Source organism: Parasteatoda tepidariorum, chromosome 8 (assembly GCF_982258835.1).
Source record: "Parasteatoda tepidariorum strain Cologne lab strain chromosome 8, Ptep-v5.0, whole genome shotgun sequence".
NCBI classification, from domain to species: Eukaryota; Metazoa; Arthropoda; class Arachnida; order Araneae; family Theridiidae; genus Parasteatoda; species Parasteatoda tepidariorum.
Window position 1 is genome coordinate 59,207,149 of NC_141762.1, and position 19,707 is coordinate 59,226,855.

Genomic DNA, 19,707 nt, shown 5'->3' on the forward strand with positions numbered 1-19,707 from the left:
TGAATTCTAGTTGAACTTATTCTTTCAAAATTAAAAAAAACTTACCTAGGAAACGATTTAAATTAATTAAGAATCAGCACAAATGGCACTATTTCAAGTAACTTGGATAATTTTTTATTGTTGTTTTCCGAATTATATGGATACAGAAATATATACTATTCTATAACGAAGAAGAATATGCTATAACTATTACAATTCTGTATGTTCTGAATTCATATTTATTCACTGGAATGACGAAAGCAATGTTGACTTCACTTTAATTCGTAATGAATTGAAGACAGAAGAAATGCATTTTACCTTAATACACACATCTGTAACAGTATCCGAAATCGGAAGTCATCAGTTGCAAGTTGATAATAGAAATTAAAAATTATTGAGGAATTTTTCTTCAAATGTTTGGCGTGTTCTGTTCCTGAAAGATTTACTAATATTCTGGAGATTTTTTTCAAGTTCTTCGGCCTTTTCCTTAGGGAAATTTTGTTTCTTATTTGCTGCTAAAAAATGGCGTCTGCTTCAGTCAATGACTTTGATGGAACTAAATGAAAACGTGATAAATTAATGTCCGATATTTACAGGCTCCCGCTAGACGGCGTACTCGAGCGTTGCGATCGCGAATTCATTTTAGTTTCCTTTTTAAGATATTTTTGACTTAAACATCACATGATAAAGATACTAAAAAGAAATAAAAATACAAATAAAAATCACTGTGAAAGCTATAAGCTCCCAACATGGGGGAAGAAAAAGAGATTATTGAGAAGCGTCACCAAGGGTGGTAACCATTACCATTTCATTATCTTTCTCTTTCGCAACCCAGCTAGCTGTTTCGGACAATGTTGAAGTCAATGTCTTAACTCTCTAACTAGAAGTAAGATATCAGGAATTCTAGCTTAGGCAAGCGAGGAACAAAATTTTGAGTCCTTTTAATACTGTTTATACATTTGGTTTTTATCTGATATTTCTAAAACTGATTTTATGAATCAAGAACTTTTTAACACGTTTTTATGAAACTTGTTTTTCTGAAGATAATTTCCAACAAAAATGATTTATAATGGTTATTTATTATTACAGTAATAGTGTTTAATGCAATGTTAATCTAGGCAAGTTTAAGCGACTCAAAGTTTAAGAGAAATAATAATTGAAAAAAAAAGTAGCAGTTTTTAATAAAGAGTATCTTTAAAAAAATTTTTTTTATTCATATTTCAGTAATCAATTTTGTTGTAATCAAACTCGTTTCGTAATCAATTTTGCTGACTCATTTCAAATTTTGTTATTCAAATTTACACAGATTTATTTGACATGATTTAAATTTTCTTTTAAGTCCTTTTTATTCAGAAATTTTCATGCAAAGAGGAAACAATTCAGGTTAAATTACCGTTCTGTTTAGTAAAATATTTTAAGAAAAAGAAAACTCCACAATTCTAGTAATAAAACCAAAATATACTGTATATAAACCATTTATATGGTAATGGTTTACCGGAAATTTTGATTTTCAAAATAGTTCTTATTAATAAACATTTAGTAAAAATACAAAACTGAAAAGTAAATTTCACCGAACAAAAGTTTTTATGCCATGCCTTAATATCATAAAATTCCCGAATTTTCAAATGTTTCTATTTTTATTAAATTAATACAATTTGTAAAACAATATTTCTATGCCAATTTTACCAAAATTTTTACCGAAGCGCTTCTGTAAAAATTACCATGATTTTTGGAGTTCCCATGTAATCAGAAACACAGTAAATTTTAACATATTCTAGTAGTGATCATACATTTTTTCTCAGTTTTAGGTGAAAACAGTCATTAAACGGTTTTTTTCCCCAGTTAACAGTTTGAATACCATCTTATTTACTGTTATTTGACTGTTTTGCTTAAATTTTGTAAAAAAAAACAATTAAATTAATTGTTATTAAATCATTTTTCCGAGAAATTTCCAGCAGTAGTATAGGAAGTAAAATCTCTCTAATAATGCAGTTCATTACAAACAATTGTAGCAAATATTTCTTATTTATTGTTTTTAAGAAATTAATATCGCAATTTTATAAAATAATAGCATGATATTTCTTTATACTAAAAAGCATCTTATGGTTTTTTTTACAAGAAAAAGAGTTTACCGGTAAAAATGTAATATAGCATATTTCAAAATACAACTTCCTTTTCTTCACGCCTTTCCTTTTTTTTCCTAAATAAAAAAAGAAATCTGGTTCATGGGTTGATTTTATTATTAAAAAGTAACAGCTTGTTTTCTTTTACTCAAAACGATATGAATTTCCAACTGTTTCAAATTGAACATTTTGTGTTCTTTGAACTTAGACTTTTCTTTGTTTTGGGTGGAGGGTGGAAGAAGGCACTGACTGGTTTAAAAATAAATTGCCCTGATTGTCTGTACTTTCAAGAGATTACCTATTTATTTTTGGTAAAGAGCTTTTGGTTTCCTACTAAATTGGACACAAACAGGCGCCATGCCTTACTAGTTACCCAATTTAATACAACTGGTTTGATTGAAGGAGGTATTTATTCCATGGACTGGACCTTTATTTGGCTTTTTCATGCTAATGAATTTCAAAAAGTATCACACTATGTTTTGAAGCAGAGAGAAAGTAAAATTTCTTAAAAGATGAGTGCTTTACACATGTTAATTAAACAAACATCAGCACAAAAAGTTCAACACTTTACGTAAAACAATTTACATTTACAGAAAAACTGCGGTGAATTAGAGATAGGTTCGTGTAGTACGTGAACTGAGACAAACCTCCTCGTATGTAAATTACTTTGTATAGTTGCTTTAGTGAATATTTATTAGTAAAATTATAAACTTCCTTATTTGCAATCGGTTTCCCTATCCAAGATACAGTTTTAAGTGACATTTTTAGTCTATTTTTTGTCAAAATGTACGAGTTAAATATAGCAGGGGGTTGCATAAAAGTTGCGACTAACTTCTAGGGGAGTTAGGGCACAGTCAGATTTAAAATTGTATATAAACCCATACCTGAAAATGTCTTCATGTGTCACAAAGGGAGTTTCTCTATTATGAACTGTTTCTTCGAGTGCTTCTGAACATGCCATAATAGGGGAACTGAACATGCCAAACTGCTTACGACGACAATTCCGGGCATGAGTTCCTAGGCGATTTTAATCCTGATTTTGTGTCCTGACTCCCCTAGAAGTTTGTCGCAACATTTACGAGACCTCTTTTTATTTATAATATTTTTGAACTTGCACATTTCGACAAAATAGAATCCTAGTGTATTTTGGATTCAATCATACTGCATAGGGAAAAGTAATACGTTTTAATTTCATATTTTGTGATCTGGCACTCCCCCGGTAGTAACGACAATATTTTGAAATAAATTTTGGAACAAGTAAGTAGACGTTTCTCGCTTTATATGTTCCTATTTGTATTTTTCTTGAAATTTTTTTTTTCTTGAATTCAATTCCGTGTTAAAGTCAATTTTATTTCTTTGTTTTTCAAATTAAATAGTTGTCTAAATTTTATCAATTTTCTTAGCGGTAATTTTGAAGTTCTTGCTGTCTGTTCCGTATTTCTTCGTTCTATTTTCTGTAACAAAATTCATATCTCTGAACAAACGTTACAAGCTTATTTTTCCATATAATACTTTCAAAATCTTCGATCCTACATTTCCTAAATTATTTTACCTATTTAGCATATAGCGCTCAGAATAAGCAAGTTATTTTCTTAAATTGTTTTCAAGATGGAAATCTTCAGTTTCTAAGATTTAACAACTTTTATTATTATAAAGTTTAAGTTTTCAAATCGGAAGATGAAGTCAACAGTATAATGTAATACATTCAGAATAGTCCAAATTTGTTTAATGCAACTTTGAAGAGGAAAAAAGAATGATTTAAAGATAATTTTTTTTAATGGTGGGTATTTGGAACTATTGTCCATTGGCCTCAGAAAATGCCAGAACTGCTTGCTCTCTTCTCGTTACTCAGTGGGCACCTGTGGCGAAGCCACGGCGGAGGAGCAGCGTCGCCCACGTCACACAACCACAACCTCGTTTATAGGGCGGATCACATTCACACACAAAGGAGAAAGGACATAGAACATAGAGAGAGAAAGAGACATCCATGCTCTGAGCGGCATTCGAACCCGCAACCAACGGCTCCGCACTCAGACGCGCTAACCACTCGACCACTGGTCGGCTTTTTAAAGATAATATTTTTCTTCTTAAATTTCTTTACTAAATATTCCAAACTTTTAAAAAGTTAAAATTTATAAAAACAAACTATCACTATACTGTTAACTGTTTTTAAGACACTGATTAGATAGCTAAAATTAAAGAAGTAAATTCTGTATTTTATGATGTTCAAAATGATTCTACAAGTTAATATAAAAACATCCAAAGCACAACAGTTATATTCGTGCTGCATTACAAAAGATCAAAAAACAACATATTAAAATACAGTAAATGCAAATATCGTTTCGACTATACTGTGCTTCTTATAGTACTGAAATACGAGTACTTTCTTAGAAAACCACATCATTAATGTCTATATACGGTTTATAATATTAGAGCAATTTTTGTAACTTTGAATAAAATATTAAAATATATTATTAGTATGAAAATTGCATACATTTGCTTTTTTTAAAGGTTAAATTGAGATTAAATAAAGTTAAAATAAATCGAATATACAGAAAATTAAATAAATAAATGGAATGGAAATTGAAATTCATGGAAATTAATTTATCACTTTAAAAAAAGCGAATCTTATTGAAACATTTTTGGAATGTATCTCATTTTTCAATTCCTTTTTTTTTTGTTGCCGTATGTCAAACTATTATTTAAGATTTAATCAACTTCAATACCTTTTCATTTCATTTAACTCTTCTTCTTTTTTAAAAAGATATAGAATCATCTTTTGAATCTCGTTTTCTACGCACGCGCACATGATTTGAGGCCAAGCGAAAAAAAGAAAAAAATAAGAACATAGTAAACGATGAGAAGAAACCGAACTTGATTCTCGTCTGCTATTTATTACTTGAACAGGTAAGAACTTGTGTTGAATAACTGTTCTATCAGTATTCCGTTAGAAACGGTGGCATCTTAATATTCCCTTCGGATCAAGTGGCGGAATTAAATATATATTTTAGTTTTAGTTTCGCTTGGACTACATTTTCTGAAATATTCCTTTTAAGGTAAGAAAAATTTAATTAAATCTTTTTATCTGAATATAATTTTTATATTATAAAAATTTTTGAGTTTTATGACTTTTAATATTTTGAAAACTAAATTTATTTCATCACTGAATTTATCAGAAATATTTTTAAGAATTATTGAAATCTTGGTTGTTAAAATGTATTATAACAAATTAGCATGAGTGATACTTATTGCAATGAACGGTTTATGAGGATTCTTTATAAGAAAAAGTGAAGTCAGGAATATTTGAATAAATTTATATCAAACGTATACAAATACATGTGTGAATGGAAATACAAGCGTATCTGTAAAACAGATGGATTAACTATGCATTTACGGGATGCCTTAAAATACCTGTAAATAAATTTAAATGCAATTAAAAATAATACTTAAAGTTTGTTACATGGATGAGAGAAATGGTATTAAAAGAAGAAACTACTTTAACAAGGTGCATTTTTTCATTAAATTGTTTAAAATCAAGCAATAACTTAAAGTTATGCGATCTAGTTTTTACAAAAAATTAATTGAACTTATTTTTACAACTGAAATTTTAAATGAAAAAGCATTTTATAAAAATTAAAGTTTAATCATTAATTTTAATTTTAGTTTTAATTTTAATTAGAGTAAGAAATATTAATTTTAAGCAATTAAATGAAAAAGTTGAAATTTGTAAGGTGTCATATTCGAAATTGTTCTTTCACAAAAATTGTTTGACCAATTTATTTCTAAATTTTTGCACGTAGTTAAACTAAAGTCTGTAATGTAAAAATAATCTTAGTTTTTGATTTGTAAAATTCATTGGCAAGTTGTTTGGTATCAATCATTAATAAAGTCATTGCCTTTCATTTATCGTCTGTTCGATTCATGATTTTGATTTATGTAATATTGACTTATAAGACTAAAATGCTTAATTGATTACAACACCACCTGAGTCTGCATATTAGGATAACCCGATGCTGTTTTAAAATCAATTTTAAAATACTCATTGCAAGCTGCAAACCTTGTAATAAATCATTCTTAAAAGGAGTTTAAACTACCCACTATAAATTATATTACAAATAATTTATTGTGTAATTTAATACACATCAAAATAATAAGCTCTCTTTAAAATATTAATTAGAAATTATTAAAAAGTATATTGATGTTATATACAAAATGTTCTTAGTATTTTTTAAACTATTCGCTACAAAGTTCCCTTACTACAATTATACAAAACACTTCAATGTTATGCATAAGTTGCGTCGGAATTATTTTATTAATTAAAAAAATGTAATAGTTTAATTGTAACCTAAATTAAATACATCTTAGCGAAAGGAAGTTTTTAGTGATTATATCTTAAAGTCATCAGTATTTTAGTGATTATATCTTAAATATTGTATTTATTTCAGGCTACAGTTGAATTATGAACATGCTCATTTAATCGTTCTTCACTAATTATACTTTAACATATCTTGAACCACTTTCAAAAAATTACTAAACGAATCATGCAACAAATACTTATAAAATTTATTTCAGCAATTTAAAATTTTTCCTTTTTTTTATAGTTTTTAAAAATAGAGTTGAAAAATCCCTTAATTTAAACATATTTCTCCACCGTGTTCAGATTATCATTCAGTAAAAAAAGAAAAATCAATTGTTTAATTATAATTCTAAATTTTTATAAAATTTGTTTTATTATCGTTAGACATTCATAATTTTTTTTTCAAACATTGTTTCTAAAATTTGTTTAGCAGCAAATGGTATTAAAGCATTTACAAGCAAATAAAATTTACGCAGTTTTTTCAATTTATAGGAAAAATAAAATAGTTTTAGTTTATTTAATAATAAAAAAGTTTAAGAGAATTTTTAATTTTTAATTGTGGAGTAAATCCCATAAACGTGGCAAAATATCTTAATTCTCGAGTGTTTTTTATTTAAAAATAGCCATGTTTAAATTTAATTACAAGTTAATAAAAAGGTTTTGCTTTCAGCTGCTTTTTGTTATTTAAAATTCAGTGTTCTACTAAATAAATAAGTAAATAACATTAATATTAATAAAAACAATTTTGAAATCGTTAAAATTTTCGATTTTAACTCTTTTCTTAGTCGCACCTCTTTAAAAACACTCTTAATCTATCCTTCTGCGCTTTTTAAAAATAGCTGTGTTTTATAAACCCACTTAAAAATCAACAAAACAAAAGTTTACATCCTTGCAAAAATTTTAAGTCACAGTGGGAAAATAAAACAATTTTTAAATCGGTGGAATCGGTACCGAATTTAACTTTATCCGTGTGATATCTTTATAAAAGAAAATTTTAGTAAAGTTGAAAGATTTTACTACTAAGTTGACTGTGAAGAATGGTGAGCTAAACAACACACACACAAAAAATCACAGATAACATAATATCACTAATGCGTAATTATTTGTGTTATTTTTTTACATTGTTTAGCTTAATTCAATGTTTACGTATGTTTCTAAAATTAATAAATACTAATGCTGCGCTTTTAAAATGTATAACAGTGTATTTTCAAGTAATAAGACACTGCTATATTTTGTTTTGGTTCTCTGTTTTTCCCACGAATGTATTTCATTATAATGATATGAATTTTTAAATAAACAAATATTTCTCGAAGAATTTAAGTGGTTTTGTGGTCGTGACGGTATGCTTTAACTCTTATTCTCCTACTGACCTAAAAGAACCGTTTTTGTGAGTTGTTTTTTTTCCCGAGATGTCTAATATGCCGGTGATTTCTCCTGCAGGCCTAATTTCAAGATTGCTTTTGCTTTCTCCTCTAAGTAAAAAACATCTTTTCATCGGAGTAAAATTGTTTAAGCAGAAAAATCGCGACTGTTGGATAATGTTTTTGGATTTTTCAAGCATAAAGTTGGAAAATGTTTCGAAATTTATAAAATTTAAATATATTTCAAATTTTAGCTTCTATTTATGTTTTTTTTTATTTATTTATTTTTTTTTTTTATTTTTTTTTTTTTGTAAAAAGTTTGTTTCACTAGACACTCTGATAGAACTCTTATAGTATTTTTTAAATATTAGCGTATTGCGATATTTTTCTAAGATTAGGTTCAAATGTTTAAATTAAAATTACTACAGTTTAACATTATTATACATTACAACATTATAATTTTATAACATTTGATATAGTTAAATTAAGATTTTTATTATACTTCTACTAATTATTAAATTTTTTATATTATTATTATATTATTTGCTAGAGTTATTTCATAATTAATATCAATGCTAACATAGTTATTTTAAATTTTATTATAATAATTAAAGTTTTAACTAAAATTAAGTTAAAATCATACAGCTAACGTAGAAAGAGAACACCAAAAGTCTTGCCCCGGTCCAGATCTCAGCAATTTCAATCTTTGCAATTCCCGGCCCAGAATCTGAACCGGGGCAAGACTTTTGGGGTACAAAGAAAGCATTTTTGACATTTGTCTTAGCTTTCTCGATAGAAAAAGTTTTGCATTTTTATGACAATTCAGGGCTGGTACAATTCAGCCTTGATTGTCATATTTTTTAAATTTTTACTAATTTTTCTTCGTCTCATTAAGCTGTCCATGTTATCGCTTTTTACTCTTGGTGTTTTAATATGCTTCTAAAAGAGAAACTTTCAAAGGTTGAAGACAATTGTTGGTTGTCAAATGCACTTAAAGCCTTCTTCTGATAAACACTAAAATAGTGCCACTTAGTACATTCATCCTGTGAGATCACCACAGTTCAATGAATACTCAAAGACTGTCACTCAGTACAGTACCTTTATCCCCTGTGATTTCCACAACTTAAAGAACACTCAAAGATGGTCACTAAGTACTTCCATCCACTATGATCTTCCCAACTCAATAAATTCTCAAAGTCTGTCACTTAGTACCTCCAATCACTGAAATTTCTACTAAATGACTTAGTACCTTTATCCCCTGTGATTTCCACAACTTAAAGAACACTCAAAGATGGTCACTAAGTACTTCCATCCACTATGATCTTCCCAACTCAATAAATTCTCAAAGTCTGTCACTTAGTACCTCCAATCACTGAAATTTCTACTAAATGACCTGGCAGAACAAATCATGTTATAAAATTAAATGGCACTAAAATAGGATATTATTCCGAAAATGTTTCTTAGAACCTTCCACCGCTAAACTCTTCAATTAGGAGAAGATAAATAAATGAAAAATGCCCATACGAATGCTTAATAATATATATCAAATCTAAATTAATATACTGACGGAATGTTACACTAAATATATTTATTCTAAACATAATCAAAAAATTATCTCTGTAAAATGTAAACATAGTAATTTCCTTCAAATTTTTATCTTAAGTTCAGACATTATCGCCTTAATGCTTTTCTCACACCATTAACGCGTTAGTTATTTTTCCGTTGACACTATTAAGGCAGTGATTATTTATCGGAAAACAATCTTTTTCTCTAGTTGTCTCAGGAGAATAGTTTTCTAATGGAAGAAAAAGGAGATTAGGCGCTAAACAATCAACTCTTAAAAATAATCTCTTAAGTTAACTTTCTTCTTCACTCAAGCGAGTATTTATTTCGTTTGTTGAGATTTAAAAACTTAAATTGATTGATTGTTTTTAAAATTTTAATTACATTTAGTTATTTAAAAGAATGGAGAACATATTTTTTTATGCATTTATACAAATTCTTGATCTTGTCTAATTCGGGTATGAGGATATCAAATCTGAAACTAGTTGTGCTGCGAAAGTTACAGATTTTTTTAAAAATAAAATCAGAATACCGCTTATAGAATTAAAATTCAGATGAACCAAATTATTTTCAGCAATTAAATTTTCCTGTTTAAACAACTGTTTTTTTTTTATAATCTCTCACCGCTTCATATCAAAGAGAGAAAACGCTGGAATTAAAAATTTTCCTTCCTAAAATGAAATTTGTTCCTAACTAGAACGGAATTTTCCTTTTTCCTTTATGAAAATAAGCATTCAAAATGGGCTTATTTCGAATTGAGTCTGAATTAATGAAGAGTTTTAATTCATTCAAAACAATGCTCAGTCAAGGTAGACATTTTAATTTGAATAAATAGAAAATGTTTAAAAAATAATGTTAAAACAATGTAATAAATGTTTAAATAATCACAGGTACATTTTTCAGTTTTATTTGTTTAAGAAATGTCAGTTCATTGCCCATTAGGCTATTAGACAACAGGTTTTGACGATGCAATTTTTCATTATAATTTCTTTCTTTCAAATTTTATATCTTTGCTATCATCAATTTTGATATATTTAATGATGGGGCACTAACAGTTCAAACTGAAATTATCAATAATTAGTTAAATGAGAGTAAATAAGTCAATTTAAAATTTTCATTAGTTGAAAATGTTATCATTTTATATTAAAGGTTTTGTAGAATTATCTAATTTATGTTTAATTAATGCACCCCTTCATAAAAAAATAATTCGCTCATTTGACTAATGTTACCTACATAATAAATTCCAGATCCAATTACAGTATAAAGTACTGGTACTTTAGGTTCATCATCCATAAAATCCATTTTTAACGTAAAATATTTTTTCATAATTTTTACAGTAACATTAATTTAATTAAAGTGACTCAGTGATTTTATGGTAATTATTACTGTAAAAATAAGGTAAATAAAAAGCAAATAAAAATTACTGTAAAAAGTAGGGGAGAGTGGGGTCAATTGTAACATTTTTTACTTAACTATTTTTAACTGACAAAAAATCCAATATATTATTAGTATTTATTGACAGACGTGTAAAGTAGACTATCCTCTACTAGAAGAAAAATAAATACCTGATTTTAAATATTATTATTTTAGTTATTAGCAATTTTTGACAGTCGTGCACTTGTTACAATTGTCCCCACTAACGGGGTCAATTGTAACAGTTCATAAATTCAACTAAAACATAGTTAATTATACATAATATCATAGTTGTGATATATTTTTTTATTGATCAAAATAGTAGTGATATTTTAGGAGTAAAAATAATAATGAACAGAGACCTAAAGGGTTAAACTTTTAACTTTAAGGGGTTAAAAATTTCAATTTATGCTGTGAAAGGTGACAAATAAAATAATGCACATGCAACATAATATAAATGCTATAGGAAACTATTGGTGGTTCTTAAAGAGTTAAGTAACGGTTTGTAAACACAAGATTATTTATTTTCAACTGTTACAATCGTCCCTTTACTTATTGTTACAATTGTCCCCAAGACGCCATTTCAGCTTCATTTGTTAAAAACAATGATAGTTAATTAGCAAAACTAATCTTTTTTTTATTGAAATGTTAATTAAGGTGTCCACTTACATATTCGGTTACAAATTTTTATTTGTTTAAACAAAATTACTTTGTTACAATAAAATATTCTAATACCAAAAAAAGTACTTGCGTGACGTGAAAATATCTTTTGTGATGTAACTCTTTCAAAAGTACATAAAAATGGTTGCCATCAGGGGTGTACATGTAGATTTGTTAAATACACCTTGTGCACCACCTAAGAACCAAATCTAGAACCCGACACTCGAAACTTTTGCTCTGTTACAATCGTACCCTGTTACAATTGACCCCACTCTCCCCTACCGTAATTTTTACAGTAATATTTATTTAATAAGAGGGATTCAGAGATTTTACGGTATTTATTACTGCAATAATTACGGTACATTAGAATTTAGTTCCGTAACATATCCGGTAAAAAAGGATTTTACTGTAAAAAGTACCGGCACCCTGTGTGCCGGTAAAGAAAAGTTCTCTTGTCCATGTTCTTATTGAATTTCTCAAAAGAAATGAGTTCACACGAGGACTAATTGACACAATTAATATCAATCATTGTGACGATTATTCACTTGAAAATTCATTAATGACACTTCCTTGATCTGAGGACTGGATTATTACGAAAGTAATCGGTTTCATCGAACTTGGCTCATGGCAAGAATTTCAGAGAAAGGCGTGTCATGGCAAACTTGGCAGAGAAAGGAATGCAATTTCAGGATGGAAGATCGGATGTTTGCTCAAAGTAACGGAACTACATATCAACCCCGATCCGCTTTCAACTCTATGTGCCCACGCTTGCTAATGAGTGGCTATAAATGGCATGAAAGGGAAATCAGCACCTTATAGGTGCCAATTCGGACCACATTGACAATTCTTCTTACGATTTTTTTTTCGACGAAAAAAATTATAATCAGAATGACATAGTTTTTTCATTAGTGTCAAGAATCTTGTTTTCGGTTGACGACCTTAACAAGGTAGCAAAAACAAAATGCATTTAAGTGCAAGCTTGCGCGTCTAATTGACCGCGAAGTGTGAATTTTGCGATAAAAAGTTGTCTGTATGGATTTTTTTTATTGATATGCTCATTTGAATAGCACATTATAACTCTATCGCACAAGCAATTTTCTGTCGCAGACAAGCAATTTTTTGTTACACTTCATGAACAGTTTATATTTCTTTCTCTTTTGGTAAAAAATTATATTTTTTTGATATTTAAGTAATATAATATAATATTATATTTTAGTTAGTTTTATTTTTGCCAATTTAATCATTTTTTATATAAGTAGTTTAGTAAGTTTAACTTTAAGATATTTTCTGCTAATTATAAAGTTCATTACATTTGTATTCTTTTTAGATTCGATAAAGAAAAATTGGCTTATAAATGCTTTGAATTTTAGCTAAAATCAAAACATGTACTATATGTTCTGTTTCATTAAAGAACAATATTTTAAAGAGAAAAGAATACGCGCAATTATTTGAAAAAGACATTCTTTAATAAATGCATTTGTGGAAACTTAAAATTTGAAACAGTTTGTTTCTCAATAAAAAGTGAGTAACTAAGATACATTTTGATTATTAAAACTGGAAGATTATAATGGAAATATTTTGTAAACTATAAAAAATTTGCTTATACTCAGGAGAATAAGACTACATATTATAACATAAATGGGGCGATTATTTCTTTCAAAATGAGTAGTAATTTTTCTTATTGTTATTTAGTTTCATACTTTCATAACTACCTTCTTTGATTTACCTACACAATAAAGTGCTCATGGCTGTAACTGGTCTAGAATTCTTCACCATAATTCCAATGTCTTCTAAATCAAACAGAAACGGTGAAATAACTAGAAGATCGTTAAAATAATTCCCTTTCTTAAATGATCGTAACAATGATTTGTTGCTGCAGCAATGAAGTTTTTCCATTGAAGGCCCAAAAATACCCTCGAAGACCTTGTTTTGCTCTGGCATTATTGAATTTGTGTGTGATTATTTTTTTTTTACTACTTACATAAAACTGAATCTGGCAACCATTCAGTATAGAGGACTCTTCATCCTTTCCAGCCAATTCAATTGTTCTACCATCATTTTTGACGCAAGTCTTCAAATACTTTTATTTCGATACATCCCTGACCTTAAGAAAAACGCAAAGTTTGTGATGATTGTTCGGAAGCTTATTCAAATAGTTAAATAAAGATTAGGAGAAGATCCTCTAAAAAAGATGTATCCGCTAACGTTGTGAGAGTTGTTTAAATGGACAACTTCGCTTAAGATACTATCTCTGGCCTTGATCAGCCCATTGTTTTTTTTTCTGTGTCCATTCACGTATGTGCTAATGAGGATATGCTGGCACGTTAGTTCTGTATTTTGAGAATGGAATATGCACAGGCGAGCTTGACACCGTGAAAGAATTTGAAATCCTTTCAGTCTGCAGGAATTAAGTTCCGCATCACGTAAAAGTATCAAATGTAATTTTGGGGAAACAAAACAGTAGTTAATGTTCTCATATAAAAATTTAATTAAGTTATAAGTATTTTAACTCGATGACTATGTTTAATAAAAACTTAGAATATATGATATATATATTAAATATTCTTCTATGATATTCTGGAGAATATTTGAAGCAGGAATGCAACTTACTATAATTACAAGTATAGCCATGTTCCCATCCATATTTAACCATACTATGGGGGGGGGGGAGCATTCAAATACTACTTACGAATGTTTTTGATAATTTCAGACTACCTCATTTTCATCAACAAAATTAAGCTAATCACAAACCCTTTTTGGTTTTTGCTTTAACTTTGATTTTTATCATAATATAATTTCAGTAGTAATTTGATTATACTGTATTGTTATGTTCTAATTATACTGTAATGTAGTAATCTAATTATTGTAATAATTTAATTTCAGTTGCCATCTCCATTTCATCGAAAGCCAGTCATCTCTATTTTTTTTTCTTTCAAAATGGAGATTCTTGGATTGTTAAGTTTAGTAGACGTAAATACATAGCTAGGATATAAAAAAAATTCATGCCCACTTACTTGATGTAGTATATTTTGTGGAGTAAAAAAAGCTCTCTCTATATCAAGCTGATACTTAACTCTCTCCTGTAAAATTAGTTTTGTTGGAGATGACCAGTTTTCGAACTCTTTCATTCCATTTCATTCCCCTACATCGAAGTAATAAAAATTAAAAAAAAAAGATGTGAGCTTTATATTAATCAAAATTTGCGTTTTACATTCATTTACAAAAATTTTGATCCGAACAATCTTTTAGAATTTTTTGTGTCTTGAAAGTAAATGGATTTTAGTGTCTTACGTAATCAATGCTCATGCCTCTCTTTTCCCATAGTGTCAGCAAAACTAAACAAATCAGACACCCTCGCTCCCTCATAAGCGTTTACGTAATATTCAGACCGTCCCAATAGAAATAAGTAAATAGTACAACTTTAAAAAATGTTGGGAGAGTACTTTAAAATAATTATCAAACATTTCAAAAACAATACTATCATCAGGTTCTCAATTTGCTACTTTAAGAAACATTTACGCATTTGCTATAATTTCTCGTGAACAAGTGATATAAAATTAGAACTGAACGTCATTTAATTGCCTTGTAGGTAATTTTTCTTGAACAGTTAGCATCAATGGAGCTAGATGTTATTCATTTTTTACTCAGCTTCTATAACTTTATAAACTCTATTAACTTTTCTATAACTTCCACATTTATGATAGACTTACGAAATTAATGCAGTTGCTACATGTTTAACAAAACGAGCATCTCTTAAAATTGAGAAGGCGTAAACTGCCGAAGAGTTAAAGTATACAGAATGGAGAATAATAATAGGAAAATAATCGAAATGTGACAGTTAAAAAATTCTGAGAAAACACTTAAAGATATATCATGCCCTTTAAGAACAAGTATGTTTTCAGGTTGTCGACTCCCTACTTTGAAGAGCACTCGTCTTTGCGATAATTTTTCGTGAACAGTTGATATCAATGGTACTCCACATCATTTATTTGCCTTCACAATAATTTTCCGTGAACAACTAGTGTCAATGGCACTTTATGTCATATATTTTTCATTGATACTTTACAGATGGAAGATATCATACAACAGAAAAATAACTACTAGATGTATTAAGTGAAAACAATAAGAGGAGGGTGAAATTCGCTGTCACTATCATGTTTTTCTTTCACAAAACAGCAGCACTTTCATTGTAAGTACTAAGGCCTGATTGGCATTTAGGCTTATGCCTGCCTGCGCAATCAGTGAAAATTTCTATTGAGCCTGTATGGGCAGTAAAACACTAACTATCGCTCTTCTTCGCATTGTCCGAGAGAAGCAGACCGTTACCTTAAGTGAATTGAAGGCAAGAATATCCCTTTTAACGGCTTTTGTCGAGGAAGTTTTGTTGTGGTGAGGCATCAGACTAAGTCGTATTGTTCTGAATGAAACATCTTTCACAAGAGAGTTTTTGAAACCGTAAATCAGGTGTCATCTAATATTTTGCTTTCACTATTTTGTTTATATGAAATAGAGCTGTCTTTTCACTGGTGTCGAACACCAGATTAATATATATTTTGTTCCAATAAGGAAGTAGAAGTAAGTTTACTCTTTGAAGGATAAATTTGTTATCAGAATTATGAATCTTTGATTAATTACACTAGTAACAAGACGAGGGTTGAATGCTAAAAATCATAGCGATTATCTAGCCCATGACGTGTTATTAAAAATAAAAATCATTAGATCTAGAATTTTGAGCATTCATCTTACATGGTTTAAATATTAATTTATGCTTCATAATGTGCAGGTTTTTTCTTTTCATTTTTACAAGAATTTTAAGAATATATTTTAAAGACCTACATTGAGGAACATCTTGCATTCGTTTTAGCACTCGTTGAATATATTCATTTCAGCACTGGTTCAGCAAATCACGGTATGAAGTACCGGCAGTCAGGGCACATCCATAAAATCCATTTTTACCGTAAAGTATTATACAGTAATTTTTACAATAATATTTATTTAGTTAGAGTGATTATGTGATTGTACCGTAAAAATTACAATATATCAGATTTTTTTTGTTCCGTAACATGTTCCAGTAAAAATTACCTTCACCCTGAATGCTGGTAGTTTTTATCGTAATTTGATCCGGATTTTTTTACAGAGCATGGCAGAAAATTTATATATAGCCTTGTGAATGTCATGCTACTAAAGTTTTCTAAACTAAACTCAGTAATGCGACAGCCCATAGAGGGCCAAGGCCTACTGTGCCCATCTCAGTTTTCTTGATCTTGGGCTCTGGGGTGCAGGAGCAGATGTTCCGGTCAGGTGGTCAGCCGAACGCGGAACCCCCAGTGTTTAGTTCCCAAGCATGCTTGGTACTCATTTATTCACCCAACTGAAGTTTTCTAGAAGTTCTTAATTTATGAAATATTTAAATGTTTTTTTTAAGGATCTTCCGTTTTTTGTAGCAATGGAAAAAAGTGGTGTGTTTCCAATTGCATATTTTATAATATGTTGAAATTGAGCCAAAGTGATTTTGGGCAAGATTTTAAAATCATTTAAAAAAAAAATTGACGCATCCCCAATTACGTGGAGCAATGTTAAGGTTTGTTAACATAATTATATTCCGTGTAGGGAGAAAACAATTCTGTAAAATTACAGTACTGTACGGTAATGACATTTCTGGTAACGGAAAACCGAATTTCTGGAAATAGAAACCAAAATATACGCTATTTAAACCATCCATTTACTAATTTTACCGTTCATTTGGTAACGATTTAATGGAAGTTCTGGCTTTTAAAATTATTAATCGTATAACTTCTCTTTCAGTGAAAATTACAAAAAGAAAAGTAAATTTAATCGAATAAACCGTTTTTATGCCATTTTTTAAGATATCACGATAAAATTACTAAATTTTACCACATTTATCAAATTTTATGAAGTATAATAAAATCATATTTTATAGTTAACTTTATCATGATCATTACCTCTGCTGATAAAATAAATAGCATTGCTAATCAGTAAAAACTACTGTTCGATAAAAATTTCCGGTATTCTCAAATAGCCAGAAACACGTTTAATTTATTATATTCTGGTAGTTTGACTATACTTTTTTTCTGCGAGGATATATTAGGAAGAAATTTCTAATTATACATGTTTCTACATTAAAGGAAATTTATTAGAAGATCTCAGCACTCTTTTTAGTGCTCTTTCGAGCATTCAATATACAGTTTAAAGCTATTCAACAAATTTTAAAACAACAGTCTTATCCAATCAGATGATTTAAATTAGTGTTTATATTTGGATTTGCCCCGCAGATTTAATAGTTTAACGGCTACTTAGGCTGATTGGCATCACCAATCTGCCAAATGCTCTGAAGCGTGGTCATAGTAAATTCGAAACTCACCATAAGCGTGGATGTATTTTTGTGCTGTCCTGCTTTATTTTGTACTTTTTATTGCTTTATTCGTCGTGTTTTGGTTTATAAGCTATTGTTAGTACTGAGCATAAAAGCTCCTATTTTTTTTAACGTTAATATACATGTTACAAAAAAATTAAACTAAACCATGTCTTAGATTAATTTATTTAGCTCATTGCTGTCATTTATCCCCTTCCATTTTAGAACATGATAGCTTAGCAAGTAAAAGCTTATCGGCCATTTTTTCTACATAATTTCTGCTTCATTAACTTTGTAATGTGCAAATATGTATCGATTACTAATCAAATGAGTTTAAAAACTAAAACGGAATGAAAAAAAAATAGTAAACTCAATGGTGCGAAGAAAATTTTAAAGAGGTATAATTACACACAACTATGATTTTAAAAAGGCACATTTAAAAATTATTAAGGAACGTAAAGAAGTACGGAAGAATTTTATTTTATTTTATGCATCATTAAACTTTAAATCTTATTTTTGAAATCCAATCTCTTAAGAGCAATCACTTAAATTATTAGGTTTAAAAAAATAATGTTGTCTTCATATAAGGAATTTAATTTTTTGCTGTAATTAATTTAATTTTAAAAATAATCTTTATTGACTTTGGGTGAAATCACTGTGGAAAATATTGCGCAAATTGTAATTTTCAACTACTTTTTCTATTTGCTTTTATTTTAGTTTGAGGTTTCAGGAGTTTAGTTTATATGAAAAAGAAAATTAAATTGCCGAATCTCTTGCATTTTTAAAAATACTGCATAAAAACCATCCCGAAAAATGCTTTCTAGGTATTGAATTTTTGTTACGTTTGTTATTTCTCTTATTGTATTTTACAAGTTTAAGATGGTGAATTTTGACCAATATAAATTTCGTGCCATTAAAAATTGAGAATTTCTTATTTTTCTAAAACAAATTATCTTTCAGGAAATAAACTTTGCTTGATATACTTAATACTATATGCTTAGTAATAAAATAAAATTTTTATAGAGAAATATTTAGTTAAAAAACTATTTAGTTTAAAACTATTTTTGAAATTATTATTTTAAAACTTTTAAAATCTTTAAAATTTTCAGGAAGAAATATGTAATTTAAAAAATTCTAACCATTATTTATTTCTATTATGCTAAACATATCTGACATTTCCTAATTTTGTTATTATTTGCAACAAAATGAAATTGCTGTTATTGGAAAGCGATAAAAGCGTCATTTTAAATAATTTAGTCTTACGAAATTCGAAGCATTTTTTTTAATAGAATATATACGCATAGAGCTTTTTGTATTTTATGTTCTTTAATGTATTAATGTAGGATTAAGCAGTCTTAAAAATTATTTTGTATAATTCATAATTTTTTTTAATTTTTAAACTAAACTTGAAAAAGCATAAAAAAACTAATTTTGAGTAAGCTAGAGCGATCATAATTAATTCCATAGAATTGAGGAAAAATTAAATAAATATTGACAAGTATTTTTTATTTCAAAATTTTTCTAAGAAATGTCTAAAAAATAACTTAAAGTATTTTAATGGATTCACGAAAGATTTCTTAAAATGAAAGTGAAACAAAATATACTTAAAAAAACCTAACGTAGCATTTTTTTTATTGTTAAACTAAACTTAACATGATTAAGAATTAATATTGAGCAGGGTTATAAATTTTTCTTTTAAATTTAAAGTAAATTCTTATTTATAAGGAATGATCTCCTAAAAGGAAGGTGAAAATGTGGCCAAACAATTTGTTTTAATTTAAAACTAACTTGGAAAATTTTATAAGAAATTAATCAGTGTTCTAGAATGCCCGTGAAACACTTTCAAAAATGAAAAGAAAGATGCGAAAAATCAGCTAA

The 19,707-nt window shown here is 28.4% G+C and overlaps 1 protein-coding gene across 1 annotated transcript in view; it reads left to right on the forward strand.

The window, feature by feature from the left end:
• Positions 1–4,985: 4,985 nt before the first annotated feature.
• LOC107444627 (uncharacterized) overlaps positions 4,986–19,707 on the forward strand; it is a 91,965-nt gene continuing 77,243 nt past the window's right edge. The window contains exon 1 of the mRNA XM_043041074.3: positions 4,986–5,158. The gene's annotated coding sequence lies outside the window, so the exon portion shown is untranslated. The remainder of the gene's footprint in view (positions 5,159–19,707) is intronic.